Genomic DNA, 15,766 nt, shown 5'->3' with positions numbered 1-15,766 from the left:
ATTTTATGGTTGTGGGTCACCATAACATGAGCAATTCTATTAAAGGGTCACAGCATTAAAAAGATTGAGAACCACTGTCTTAGATTAATATTATTATTAATTATTATTATTGTTGTTGTTGCATGTATGTATGTATGTATAAGAAGGAGATGAGAGGGAGAGTATGATGCATATGTGGAGGTCAGAAGACTTTTTTTTAATTCAGTCCTTTCCTAATAAATAATCTGGGATCAAATTCAATTCATCAGGCTTGGTGGCAAAAGCCTTCATGGTTGGGGCAACTAATTTGCCTGTAACTGTTTATTATTATTATTATTATTATTATTATTATTATTATTTTCATTTTTATTAGTTTGATAATTCCATAATACAAATTTTGATAATACTCACCCTCCCTCACCAAATTAAAAGGCACAGCAGGATTAAGTGGAAATAAATATTCAGAATTCAGAAAGTGGACTACTGGTAGATTTATAGTGGTTCAGTATTTGGAATGCATACAGGCAAATCATATATACAATGGGTTTAGTCATATATGGGGACAGTTCATTTAAACCTGTCCTTGTCAAATTGATGTCGTTACCATACATGTGAAAGTATATAAATTTAACATCACTGAAATAAATTAAAATTAAAATTTATATTCCTTAGCTACACCTGATATATTTTTTTTAGAGAGGCTTGTATATAGGAGATTATCAGCATTGATTTTTTTTAATTTTTTTTTTTTTTTTTTTTTGGTGAGGCTGAATTCAGAAAAGGTTAACAGTTCTGAAATTAGGCCTTATGAAAAGATGGAGGAACTTCACCTTAACTCTAGACAGTTTATCTAAGAAATTCTGACATCATTTCATATCAGAAAAACTCAAGGCATATCACAAAATATTTTTAATCACTTATTGAAAAAAGTTAGTTCCATTTCTCATGAGGCCAAGCTCTTGAATGTTCAAGAAAACACTTTCTTTGACATTCATTTATTTTTATGCTTCATCTCTTACCTCTAACTGAAAACAACTTGTATCCTATCTCATACCCGGCTAAATTGAATGAGTTGAAACCCTTAAAGTTACATATCAAGGTGTCCAAAGGAACTGCTTTAAAGCCTTCTCTCATCCAACTTAGCCAAATATGTTTCCTTCCAAAGTATCATTATAAAGAAATAAGTGACTTTTTTGCAGATGAGGCCATAAAAGGACTAAAGAGTTAAAACAGGTTAATCTGTGAAAATAAACTTTGTTAATATCCCAAAACCTCAAAAAAGCTCTTGAGATACAAACATTATAGCATTTTACACAGGATTGAAGACATCTTGTCTTGAATAGTGATTTTCAGCTACAATAACAAAGCATTGCTCAGTGTAATAGGGTTGAACTCTTTCCAACTCTGTGCTCAATCTTGCAAGGTGTATACCATATATTTTGATTTTAAAGTTTGTACACCTATTTTTATGGTCACATCTGTCAGACTGAGTATTACACCATTTGCAGAGCAAGGTACAAGTTGTTTTGAGTTAGAGGTAAGAAATGAAGCATAAAAATAAATGAATGTCAAAGAAAGTGTTTTCTCGAACATTCAAGAGCTTGGCCTCATGAGAACGTATGAAAGCTTACTCAAAGCAGTAAACATTTCTTTCTAAAAACAACACGGTGTTGAATGGCAAACGTTAAATGGTGCGGCAACTGTGGATTACTTTATTGATACTCTGAGACGTTATATTGTGTAGATTTTGCTATATTATTACTGGCTTGTAGGTAGTATTGTGCTCAGTTTTCATCCCGCCCTGTGTGCTGCCAACATTTCTTATAGTATTTATCAGTAATCCATAAGAATAAAAATAGTATGATGCAGGAATATACATATAATAATAAAATGAGATTTAGCAACATGTTAGAAAAATGTATAATGCTGTAATCTGAAGCTACATAGGAAAATCCTTGAAAACATAATATCAATGTTCAAAATGGATGAATGCATAGAAGAAATTTCTTGCAAATGGCATGGTAAATAATGGGAAATGAAATTTAAGCATCTTTAGTGTTTCCAGGCAAAAGTCTCTTAGAATATAGAGGTGCTGGAGCCATGAAAAATAAAACTGTGTAGGTATAAAGCAGTTCAGAGATACCTTGGCTATGATACCAATAAATTCTTTGTACGAAAATATCATATGATTGGAGCTGGAAAACTGCTCAGTGGGTAAAGCACTTGCTAAACAAATGTGAAAATGTGAGTTCGAGTCTCCAGGCCTCACTTAGCCAGTAATGACAGTACAGAACTGAGATCCAAGTGTTCTTGTGCTGAGATTGGAAATAGAAACCAAAGATTCCCCAGAGCATTAAACGACACAAATCCTGCCTCAAACAAGGTGGAGGCCTCTGACCTCACATCTGCTCCCTGGCATGCATCCAAGCTCACATGAGTACACACACATGCTTGTGCGTGCCGACAGACATACACACACACACACACACACACACACACACACACACACACACACACACACACACTGCACATATACATGTACATTCACATCATGTGTACACAGAGATTTTTTTAATTGATAATATTTTTATTAAAAATATATATGAATTATAATTCAAGATTGCAGGCTTGATGGATTCAAAAAGAGAGGAGTTTGAAATGAGAATTTTGAAATGGATTTTGTAGTAATGATACATTTCTTGTGATTGGTTGAAAAATATAGAAAATATGTTCACTTAATAAACTTTGTGTAAGAAAGATTCTAAGATAACAATAAGCAAGCAAGTCTCATAGTTATTGATTACATTGTCTTATTAAATATTTTAGACTATGAAATTATGTTAACAATGGAAACCAAGACTTAATGCTATATCAAGGCAAAAACTCAGCTGTGAGTTAACAGTTTCAGTTCTGCATCCATAATGCCCTAATTAGTCTCTGAAAAGTAGTCAGTTAAGTCTGGATACATTATAAATAATGTTTATATATCATATGGGATGTTTCATAATATACCATGTTTTGTGGACCTAGTTATTCGAACTTCCCTAACTGTCACTTTAGTGACCTTTAATATTTTACCGTTTGCTAGAACATTTGTGGGTGAAGCCCAGAAATGCACAATTGTTGAAAGTAGTGGAAGGCACAATTTTCAAAAGCCCCCCCCCCCTTAGCTTTTCATGCTTTATTATTAATTTTCATGAATTATTATGAAATATAATATGCTTCTAAGGCAATAGCCATGAATATCCAAATTACACCAAAATATAGGCCATTTCCCAAATCCAAAGTATTCTTTGTGCTAAAAATGCCATCCGAATTTCATAGTACTCATTTTAATCACATTTTTCCAGATGCTATACACTGAAGACCATAGATTAAGCTTGTATAGACAATGATCAAACACTCTTTCCCTAAAACATCACTTGTTCTTTCTGAAGAATTGAATGTACTGCTTAATGATTATCTATAGTAGCCACTATTTGCTAAATTTCATTAATTAAATATATTCTGAGAATTCCTTGTCTTCTCTGACCTAAATCAGACAGAACATGTATGATCCTTAAGTGTTACTTAAAGCACACAGTTTCAAAGAAAACTGTCAAGAATGCATCTCAAATTGTTATGATTTCATTTATGAGAATGATAGCTTGGTATTGTAAGATTATTGCGATATCAGGAATAATACTGCTCAAAATGTAAGTTTAGAATAAGGGTGAATAGTCGTAGAGAAAACTAGAAATGTGTGCTCATAAAATTAGCTCCATGGAAATTGTCTACAAATACACCCAACCTGCTGTCCATTTGTCCTTAAGTTTAATCTCTATGAGAGATAATTGTCATCTAGCATTTCAAACTTGTAGTTCCTAGGAAGACTTTAAGAGTGTCATTTTGTTGTGGGTGTAAAAATATTTTCTACAATATTATTTACATATTTTAATTTTATTTGTGTAAATGTTTTGTCTGTATGGAAGTATATGTACTATGTGTGTGACTGGTGCCCATGGAGGTCAGAGAGGGCACTGGATCTTGTAAAACTGGAGTTATCAACAGTGGGATGTTTGTGAACCATGATGCAGGTGCTAGAAACATGTGGACGTTTGTGAGCCGTCACGCAGGTGCTAGAAACATGTGGATGTTTGTGAGACATCATGCAGGTGCTAGAAACTGAATCTGAGTCTTTTGCAAGAGCAATAAGCACTCTCAAACGTTGAGCCATCACTCCCACCGAGGGCACCTAGTAGTACTATATTCAATTTTAAAAGCATCTATTTGAATAGTTTAAGCAGTAGGAAACTTATTACTCACAGGTAAATTATGCTGAGGAAGGCAAGGCAAGGTGATCCAGAAGGTAATAATTCTATCCCTCCATTCTGTTTTATCTTTTACTTAATTTATTTTAAAAACAAGGAAACAAAAAGAACCCCCTGGATACAGGTGGTGTAAACACTAAATTTTTACCTCCTATGATAAGGGAGAAACAAGAGTTTTTAATCCTAGGAGGTGAAATTCCCAACATATATATGGGCACTTAATCTTTGAATATAAAAGTAGAAATGTTTAAACTAAGATACTTTATAAATAATTACTAGCTTCACTTAGGAGGCACCTTAATTTTTACTTAAATAATATATCTAATAAGAATGATTATTAACAGTTATCAAATCACATGTATAAATACCAAAATAATGATGCTATGTTCAAATTAAAACTTATATGTAGAGGAGTGGAGATCAATTTTAAGAAAAATTAAAAGTGTAATATTTCAGTAATGTACTCCTGAAAGAAGAGGCCAACTGAAGGACATTATGCAATAGAAATGTATTCTGTTCTAAAGGAAATGACCTAGTATAGTGAAGTTGAATTTGTTGAAATGTCATGATTTCTTCAAAGATTAGCAAAAGTCTAAGAAACAGAAAGAATGAATACATGTCTATCCTTCAAGAGACAGAGAAAGTGAAAATTTGAAACACTTTCTCTCATAAAATCTGATTAGATTGGCAGCATGACATTTTCTCTAAAATCCTTAGAGCTACAGAACTTCTAACCAAAAAAAATTGCAATATCCATTATACCTATTAAAATATTTAACAAAAATTGAGTTGCTATTCTGTTAATTAAAACAGAATATCAAGTGTTTGAGTTTTGTAAATATCAGCAATGTTATCTTGATTAAGATTTCTGATTTAATTTCATACACTGTAAGCCAGTATTTTTGTTATTGTGAAAAACCTCTGTGAGGAGAAGACAAATTGTTTTCTGAGATTAATTTATTTCATTCTTTGTGTGTATGTATAACTGTTTTACTTGTAAGTGTATATGTGTACAGCATGCATTCCTGTTGCCAACATAGGTCAGAAGGGGACATCACATCTTAACTGAAGTTAAGATGATTGTGAGCAATAATGTAGTTGCTGGGAAAGAACCAGGTCCTATGCAAAAGGAAAAAGTACTTTTACCAACTGATCCATGTCCCCAATCCCTGAGAGCAGCATAAGAAGAAGAAAAATACATATTTGGGGGCATGGTTTCAGGGGATTCATCAGTTCATAGACACTTGGCTTCTTTGCTTCTTGACTGTGATAAAGGGACCATGGGCCAGTTACTGCTACTTGTCCAGTGCTGTGGGATGTTCTGTATGGCAAATGTATTGCTGATTGGTCAATAAATAAAACACTGATTGGCCATTGGCTAGGCAAGAAGTATAGGCGGGACAAGGAGGAGAATAAAGCTGGGAAGTGGAAGGCTGAGTCAGAGAGACACTGCCAGCCGCCATGATGAGAAACAGCATGTGAAGATGCCGGTAAGCCACGAGCCACGTGGCAAGGTATAGATTTATAGAAATGGATTAATTTAAGCTGTAAGAACAGTTAGCAAGAAGCCTGCCATGGCCATACAGTTTGTAACCAATATATAAGTCTCTGTGTTTACTTGGTCGGGTCTGAGGGGCTGTGGGACTAGCAGGTGAGAGAGATTTGTCCTGACTGTGGGCCAGGCAGGAAAACTCTAGCTACAGTCCAGAAATATATCAAGCAATGAAATGTACTTAGACTATTGTCCACTATCTAAATCTTCCATGAACTCTCTGTGGATGATTTCAAGGCCTGCTGCTAGCTTTATCGATGTCCCTGGCCACTTGAATTAACATGGTAATCCTTTCTGAGAGCCTCTGAGGTAATTTCTCTAGGCATTCTTGTGAAATTAGAGACCCTCAGGGTTCTCTTCCTAAGGAAACATTTTTCAAATATATTAAAACTTTTACATATTTGGCCAGGCAGCAGTGGTGGGAGGCAGAGCCAGGCGGATCTCTGTGAGTTTGAGACCAGCCTGGTCTACAGAGCAAGATCCGTAACAGGCACCAAAACTATGTAGAGAAACCTTGTCTTGAAAAACCAAAGGGGAAGAAGAAACTTTTACAGATTTCATAATCCAGTAGGTCAGTTCCTAATATGCCCTCAGGTCATCCTTCCTCTTGCACTGGTACAAAACGTTTGATTTCCTTTAAAGAAAGTTGTGTTTTAAAAGTCATATTCCCATCATCCATACATTTCTATGGGAAATTTTTCTTACTAAAGTATAACTTGGTTGGGCAAATCTCACAAAGTCTTAGTCCTAAATGAAGAGCTGAGCAGAGTGAGTTTTCTTAAAGTGACAGTACACTGACAGCTTATCCCATGCTAAGCAGTCAGCTCTCAACATACATGCAAGTGAGCAATGCTAAAGGGACTCAGAAGGTTGTACTTATACACATTTTACATACATGGTTATCATAAACACACTGAGTGTGTATTTCACAAGTATGCTAAAAGGAATAATGAAAGAGGATGAGGGCATGGATTTGAGATGGGGTAGGGAAGGAAAATGGAGGACTTAGAGGTAGAGCGGGTAAAATGGACAGGAATGTGTGAAAATGATGCATATCTATATGTATATATGTATATATATATATAATACTCATCTTTGAAATTCATAAAAAATTAAGTTTACAAAGAAATAAGTAAACCATTAAAATGTTTTTTTAAGTGTGTCTTCTCTGCTTTGTGCTGATTCTCATGGCAAACCTAGCTAAGATTAACAGCAGCCATGCCACATCTTGAGGACTAGGTTATTTTGAAACTTTTGTGCCAGATAATTAGTATATAATCTTTAAAAGTAGCTTTCAAGTTGTTTGGAATGGAAAATGTGCAGAGTAATTTCCATTAAAGTTCTCATTAGCAGTTTATACTCAAGAGCAGTGTGTACATAGTCCAATGTACATCCTTATTTCAATATTTACTATGAGAATCCCTATTAAGTTGTGTTAATGGTTTTCTGGGGTTCCTATACCCCATTTCTGTAATCTGTCCCAAACTATTCCTTATACTGGTTCCAAAAGCTATTCAAATGACATCAGACGGCATGGTCACAGTGATGAACCAGCTCCTCTACTGCAATTTTCTGTATTAAGAGTTTTCATCATTGTGACAAATACCTCAACAAATAGCTTAAAGGAGAAAAATCTTTCATTTTTCTAATATGGGCTCAAGTTTCAAAATGTTTATTTATATCTGTTAGTGCTGAACCCTTGATAGGGCTAAACATCATGGCTGGAGCATATGTTGGAATAAATCATGCCATTGCATTGGATGGGACAGAAGGAGGGAGAAAGGTAGGAAGAGAGGGAGGGAGCGAGGGAGGGAGGGATACACACACACACACACACACACACACACACACACACACATAAACATGCACTGAGAGAGAGAGAGAGAGAGAGAGAGAGGAGAGAGAGAGAGAGAGAGAGAGAGAGAGAGAGAGAGAGAGAGACTAGGATAAAGGATCCAGATGTTCAAGTGCATACCACACATACATTTACCCTCTTTCTTGCTGCTCCCTAAATAATCAATTGCTTCAACTGGGAAGACAGCTCAGCTATTAAAAACTAAGACTCATAACCAAAACATTAAGATTACCTCACCAGGCAAAAAACAACATTGGTTGCTGACCAAGGCTTTAATATATAATGACAGTGTCAATAATTTTACACTCCAATTATAGCATTCTTAATCATTGCAAAACCAGAAATAGAAAAATGGTTGGAAAAATGCACATAAACATTTTTTTCAGACAGAATTTCATTGGGTTTTGCAATCCTGGCTCTCCAAGAATTCACTCTGTAGACCAGATCTTACAGAGATCTGCCTGCCTCTGCCTCCTGAGTGCTAGGATTAAAGGCTTGTGTCATCACTGCCTGGCTTAAACACATTATTATGGGTGCAGACAGTTTGTAAGAGCCCAGAGACTATGAAGACTGATATGAGACTGTATCTCCTGAAAATTACAGAGAAGCTGCACTCGTGATACTTCAACTACCTGGCTGCCTAAACAAGACCTGAACAATGGCGATATCAATAGACACACTAACACAGAAGGGGTAAACCCAAAAGATCTCACTAGTAGACAGGAACCATGGGCAACTAATGACTGCTGAAAGAGAATGTCCTCCAAGGATGAACTCCCTAATTCTTTATCTAATACAAAGTAGTAAGTCCTGAAATCACACTTGCAGACACAACTAAATTGACTTAATAGGTTATATTCATTTACATTTTGTTCATAAACAGCAATAATAACCAATGAATCCAAGGACATCAATTAGAAAAGGAATGAAGGGGTTGGGCTGGGTAGCAGGAATGGGGAAGATGAGAAGTGATATAAATATACTTTAGTTTAAAAAGATTTGGAATCAGAAAAAAAAGCAAAGGTAATAATATGTCTCAGAACACTGAATCATCTATAACTATATACCTGTCAATGTATATACTTTGTGTTCTATGAGTCTCTCATATTTCTGCACATGTGATGTTATAGAAACTAACCATTCTTTATATACAAATAACATTTTTTATAATATTTCTTTTATAGACAATAACATTGAAACATAACCTTTCTCCCAAAATTAAGATCATGTTTGTTTAAAATGTTGAATGGGCAGCTGGAGAGATGTCTCATCTGTCAAAAGTGCTTACTTTTAATTCTCTTTCAGATAACTAGATTTCAGTTCATAGCATCCACAACTACCTATAACTACAATTCCTGAGGGTCAGCCACCTCTTCTGGTCTCTACAGGCTCCTGGAAGCATGTGTTGTACAAGTACTCACACAAGGAAAAACACATAGACATAACAAAAGTGATACCTGAATGTTTAAAACAAAACCTTGGACAATAGAGATAATTACTCTCTCAAATGAAAAGGGCACATATGCTTACAGTTTCTTCTGAAATATGAGGATTCTAAGTACATAATTCCTCTGAAGTGTGTAACTCAGTCTACTTTACATCTGTCACCTGTATACTTTTCAAACTATTTGATAATAGTTGTTTTAGATTCTCCTCCAATAACAGTTGCAGGAATAGTTAGCTATGTTTCTAGCACCAAGCATGATCTCTCCATGTTGAGTGTGTTTAGTGTAATTTGAGTCCTGTTTATTACTACCAAGGTAGAGCTGGGAATGGGAAAGGTAGCCTTCTACAAGGAATATCGCCCCATTTATTGAGCTCCAAATGTTTATCCCTGAAAGCAAAAATACAAGTAGCATTATAAGGACGGGAGTGATTTTATTTAGGGGCATATGTGAATATGCACATACATGGAGGCACTCAAAAAATTAGTAAAAAAGAAATCATGAATTTGAAGGAGATTGTCAAGGAGTATTGAAGTGTGACCCTAATTATTCTTAAGAATAAAAATCCAGAGTTAGATATTAGGGTAAAAGCTGAAAGGTCAGAGAAGCCACCAGAGACTTCTTAACTCTATGAAATCTCAGACTGAATGGGGGTCCTGTCTCTATGAATCCTCAGAATGATTGGATGGAGATCCTGTCTCCATCAACCTTATATTACTGTCTCTACCTCCCTAGTTCTGGGATTAAAGGCATGAGCCTCCCAATTGCTGGGATCAAAGGCTTGAGCTTCCTATGTGCTGGGATCAAAAGTGTGCACCACCACTGGCCAGTTCTGATTCTCTTTTAGACTGGTTCAATCTCCTGTAGCCCAGGATGACCTTGAACTCCTGATCTTCTTGCTTATTCTTCCAAAGTGCTGGGATTAAAGGTATGTACCACCACTGCTAGGCGTCTTTGGTTAACTAGTGGTTAGCTCTTCCCTCTCATCTCCAGGCAAGTTTTATTTGTCAGAACACAAACAAAATATCATACAATAGAGTATATGGGAGGGTTTAAAGTGAGGAGAGGGAAGATAGAATTGCAATTAAATTATAATCTCTAAAAAAAATCTATAGAAATTTATTTTGGATACTGTTATAAATATTTTTATGTTCTGGTTATTGTTATTATTTCAATATATGAATATATATTGTACATATATACTCTAACTTGGAAGACTTAGGGCTGTAGCTGGAGTTTCCTCTCTGGGTCCCTCCAAGCCCCAGCAGTCCGACAGCCATTTTATAAAATAAACACACAGACGTTTATATTATTTACAAACTGTATGGCCGCAGCATTCTTTTTGTTATCTAGTTTTTATATCTTAAATTAATCCATTTCTATTAATCTATACTTTGCCAGCGTGGCTTGTGGCTTACTGGTATCTTACATCTTCCTTGTCCTGGCGGCGGCTGGCAGTGTCTCCCTCTGCCTTCCTGTTCTCTCAATTCTCCTCTCTGTTAGTCCTGCCTATACTTCCTGCCTGGCTACTGGCCAGTCAGTGTTTTTATTTATTAATAATCAGAGCAACACATTTGACATACAGAACATCCCACAGCATAGAGCTTTTGCCTGAATCTAAGAAATGATGGCACACATATAGACAAACTTCGAAACACGTCTTATTAAATAAACAACAAAAAGCCAGATATAGGGGTGAAAACCTGAGAGATCAGGGAAATAGGGAAAGCCATAACTAAACTTACTTCTCCAACTCCGCAGCTTCCAAAAGAGTCAGTTACTTCCTGTCTACTCATGCCTATATGCATTGCTGTTCTACCATTTGATTTGCTCTCTCTGTCCAGCTACATCACTTCCTCTTCCTATTCAGCTCTGTCACTTCCTGTCTGTTTGTACAGACCTCCAGACCTCATGGTTAACTAGTATTGGAATTTAAGGCATGTGCCACCATGCCTGGCTCTGTTCCCAGTGTGGCCTTGAACTCACATAGATCCAGATAGACCCCTGTCTCCCTAGTGATAGGATTAAAGGTGTGTCCTAACGTTGTATGACTTTTGTGTTTACTTATAATGGCTGGCATTTTCCTCTGATCTCCAGGCAAGCTTTATTTATTAGAGCACAAATAAAATATCACCTCAGACAGAGTTTGGTACCTTGAAAGTGAGATGGGGTTTCAGACCTCTACCATTCATTACATTTTATATATATATATATATATATATATATATATATATATATATATATTCACAGTTTTATAGATTTACTCGTGATGTGGCATTTGTTGGTAGTGTTTCAATTTCAGAGATATTTGTGGTGATATATTGTGTACCCCAATAAAGCTTGCCTGAGGATCAGAGGACAGAGCCAACCACTAGATTACACATAGAGGCCAGATAGTGGCGGCACACACTCTTAATCCTGGTCACTCAGGAGGCAGAGATCCCTCTGGATGTCTGTAACTTCAAGTCCACACTGGATACAGAGCCAGGCAGTGGTGGCATACACCTTTTATCTCAGGACTGGGAAGCTCACACAACTTTAATGGCTGGGCGGAGAAAGTTATACAAGGCATGAAGAAACAGAAACTAAAGCAATTCCAGTGGAGACCTTTTTGGATGAGGACTCAGAGGTTTCCAGTCAGTGGATTAGTGGAGTTGGTGAGGTGAGGTGGGTTGTGGCTTGCTCTGATTCTCTGATCTTTCCTCTTTCATCCCAATATCTGGCTCCAGTTTTATATCGAAAGACCGTTTAAGATTCCAACAACAGACATTTATATGGTGATTAGAAGATAATTGTTGAATATTTTTTATAGAATAGAATTCCTGTGAGAAATATCTATTATATAAACCTAATCTTGGACAAACATTCCAGTTCCCTCATCTCTAGGGACAGAGGTTACATTGAAGTCAGTTTCAACTGAGAACTTCAGGGAGTCACACTGTTTCAAGGTCCATTCTTGTCCTACCCCAGAGGATGGAACACACTATTTCCTGACTACTGATTTGTCATTAAAGTGGAATTCTTAAGGGAATAAAGTATTGAAAACTTTCTCTGGCAAAAGAGAGAAATATTTCTTTGGGTCATATGTTACCTTAAGAGAAATTCTAATTCTCAAGAGAAATGTTTGAAAGAATGTCTGAATTTTCTTTTCCTCTAATAGAAAGAATGTAATACTTCTTTACAGAGGTAGCCTGAATTGAGAGACCATACTTATTGTGATGTAGACCTCCACTTTAAAAAACCAAGATGAATATCTTACTTACAGCCTCTTCTTCTCAGGCTATGCATCAGAAGCCCCTGCTGCCTCTCTTTGGCTTTGTTTTCACTTTCTTATTCTGAAATTTCATGTAGTAAGTCAGCATTGAAAGGAAAACAAAGTTTATGATTAAGCAAAAATGCTACACGCTGTCAAGATATCTCTTTCATTTCTCTCCCTCCCTGTCTTTCCCCCATGTTCCCACCTCCCATCCCCTCCTATACAGTTCCCTCTATTTCCCCTTCTCAGTTTGACCAGGAGATCTTAGACCTTTTCCCTTCCTTGAGTGATCCATGTGTGTTCCTCTTAGTGTCCTCCTCTTTACCTACCTTCTCTGGATTAGGGACTGCAGTCTGGTTATCCTTTGCTTTGCTTCTAACGTTCACTTATGAGTGAGTACATACCATGTATGTCTTTCTGGGTCTGAGTTATCTCGCTCAGGATGATTTTTTTCTAGTTCCATCCATTTGCCTACAAATTTCATGAGTGCACCATTAAGGGAATGGGGAGAAATCTGCAATTAGGGAAAATCCCAGGAACTCACAAGTTTGTCCCCAGCAAAGACTCATAACAATGGTGGAGAGGGTTCTTGAACTAGCCTTCCCCTTAACTCAGATTGGTGTCTACCCTAATTGTCATCATATAACCTACATGCAGTGACAGATGGAAGCAGATGCACAGACCCCACACCCAAGCACTTGGCCAAGATCCTGGAGTTTAGTTGAAGAGAGGAAGGAAGGAATAAAAGAGCAACGGGGGGGGGGGGGGGGGGGGTCAGAATCATGATGGGAAAAAAAACACAGAAATAGCTGACCCAAGCTACTGAGGATCTGGAGTAGGACTCTGGAGTGATAGCTGGGGAGCCTGCATGGGACCAAACTAGGTCCTTTGAATGTAGATGAAAGTTGCGTGGTTTGATGTGCTTGTGGTTCCCCCGGCAATGGGACCAGGACTTACCCTGGGTACACAAACTGGGTTTTTAGCCCCCATTCCCTGTGGTGCAATGCCTTACTAAGCCTTGATGCAGGAGGGAGGGGCTAGGACTACGCCTCACCATAGTATAAAGCAGCCTGTGTTGACTACCCAAGGGAGGCCTTATTCTTTATAGGAGTGGATGGATATGGGATAGGGGTAGGTGAGGGGAGTGAGCAGGGAGAAGAGGGAGAGTGGGGAATGGGTTGGTATGTAAACAGGAAAAAAAATAATAAAAAATTATAAAAAAGGAAAAATCAAGCTATGAAAATTTACTGAAATCACAAATTAAATATTGTATTTAACAGCAATTTGGTGGAACCGGAAATTCCATAGTTAGATTCAAAACATATGCTTATTGCTTGTCAGAAACCTAAGGATAAATGGTAGTTAACAACATAATTTTCAATAATAAGTCCACAAAGCATTCCACATATGCATTTCATGGTAATTAAAAGACTATGATTAATATCTTGTACTACTCTGAGAGGATAGCCATGCTGTTTTCAAACCAATGATGTAACTAATTTCCTGCATAGATACCTTAAAAGGCCATGCCATCCTTTATAGCTAAATGCCAGTCTCTGTAGGAAGCAGTGGGAGTTCTTAAGCTTGTGATGCATGTTCATTTTCTCAGGCTCATTTCTTCCTCCAGTTTTTATTAAATGTCTTAGCCTTTCCAGCATCCCTCAAGAATCAGGTCAGTGTCTCTCCTTCAAGAACATTCTTTGCCCTTCTCATCCTCAACTTATTATTAAATATTCTCCTGGTAGACTCTCATAGCACTTATTGTATTACATTGAAAACCTTTGTCCTACTTCTCTGTCTTCTTCACTGGACTGAGTTCCCTTGAGGACCAGAAACTTAACATTCATTTGCACTCTCTTCACAACACAACTCTAAGCACACAGTAGCCACTGAGCAAACGCTTTTGAAATGACATCTACCTGATGGTGTGGTGCCTAAATGACTGGAATTGATTTCTAAACCTTTAGGAAACATAGAGAGATGAGACAGGTGAAGTCCTGAAATTGTACTACTGGTAAGAGTTAATTGGAAATAGTCACTATAAAAAAATCCTCATGTGATTATTGTGATATCATAGAGAGCCTCTCCTCTACTTTTTTTTCATAGTACTAAGGTTTATTGTACTAAGGGCCATTCTATTCTAGGTACAGTGGCTACGCCCATGGTGTTCTTGGTCTACAAAGCCTTGATGTTTTGCCAGTTTTCTTAAGCAAGGACATCAAGAAATTGACAATCAGGTGGACATCGTAGGCCTTCATCTTCTTGTGGCCAATATCCACAGCCTCACAACACCCTGTATAAGATGGTGTGGGAAGTCGTGCACAGAAACCAGCACAAGCGCTGTGAGTTTCTGTAAACAGGGGAGGTGCAGGTCAGCCTGGAGATCTCTGACCCTCAGAAGGACAACGTTTCTCCAGAACATTAGGCTGAAGTTCACTCCTCACTCCAAGTTCTTGATGTGCATCATGGGGGCCCAGCAGCACTGTGATGAAACCAAGGCCTTGGCTATTCCCCACATAGGACATGGAGGCACTGTAGAAGTTGAGTAAGAACAAGAGCTTCCTCAAAAAGATGGCTTAGAAGTATGATGCCTTTTTGGCCTCTGAGTCTCTGATTAAGCAGATCCCATATGTCTGGGCCCAGGCCTGAACAAGGCTGGCAAATCCCTTCCTTGCCAACAAAATAAAAACCTGGCTAATGTCAATGAGGTTAATCCAAGATCAAGTTCCAGAAGAAGGTGCTGTGTCTGGCTGTATCTCTCCTCTGACTTCTGACTGAGGAATCATCTAGCCTTTACTTTTAGGTAACTGATTTTAATTTCGTAGAATATATTATGTCAATTTTTAAGTATTTGATCATTACTTGATATTCCAGACTACAGCATCTACAATTCAACAATAATATAACTGACTAAATTTTGAATTATCATACTCAATATGAAGTTGTTTTTCTGGACAACTAAAATTGCCTTTTAAGTATAAATTATGGCTGCTTAGTTTATTGAAATTCTGTAGCCACTATAAAAATGTAAATCCTGATCCAACTTACAAAGTAACTGTATGCATACCTTCCTTCTAAATTGACTATTTCCATATCAAACAACAGAATTTCTTAGCATTTAATATTTTTTATTACAAAAATGTATTTAAGGATCAGAAATTTTGGTTACAGTAAAATGATAGCTAACATTATCAATTATTTTACCTTCTAGTGTGATACCTAACCAACAAAATATCACATAACATAATTTATTTAAAATGTTAATATAATAATGAAAACAAAGTACTTGTATATATATTTCTAAATTATATAAGATAATTAAATATATCTGTATATGTTTATATGAGGTTATTCTGTTTCAGGAGCAAA

The 15,766-nt window shown here is 36.8% G+C and overlaps 1 pseudogene; it reads left to right on the top strand.

Annotated features, from left to right (window-relative positions):
- The window catches only part of LOC128107812 (60S ribosomal protein L10a-like), a 102,161-nt pseudogene extending 86,997 nt beyond the window's left edge, over positions 1–15,164 (top strand).
- Positions 15,165–15,766: the final 602 nt, after the last annotated feature.

This window comes from Peromyscus californicus, unplaced genomic scaffold, assembly GCF_007827085.1.
Source record: "Peromyscus californicus insignis strain IS unplaced genomic scaffold, ASM782708v3 Scaffold_12__1_contigs__length_115047231, whole genome shotgun sequence".
Taxonomy (NCBI): domain Eukaryota; kingdom Metazoa; phylum Chordata; class Mammalia; order Rodentia; family Cricetidae; genus Peromyscus; species Peromyscus californicus.
The sequence above is the reverse complement of the archived record's forward strand: the minus strand, read 5'-3'. Positions and strand labels throughout refer to the sequence as shown.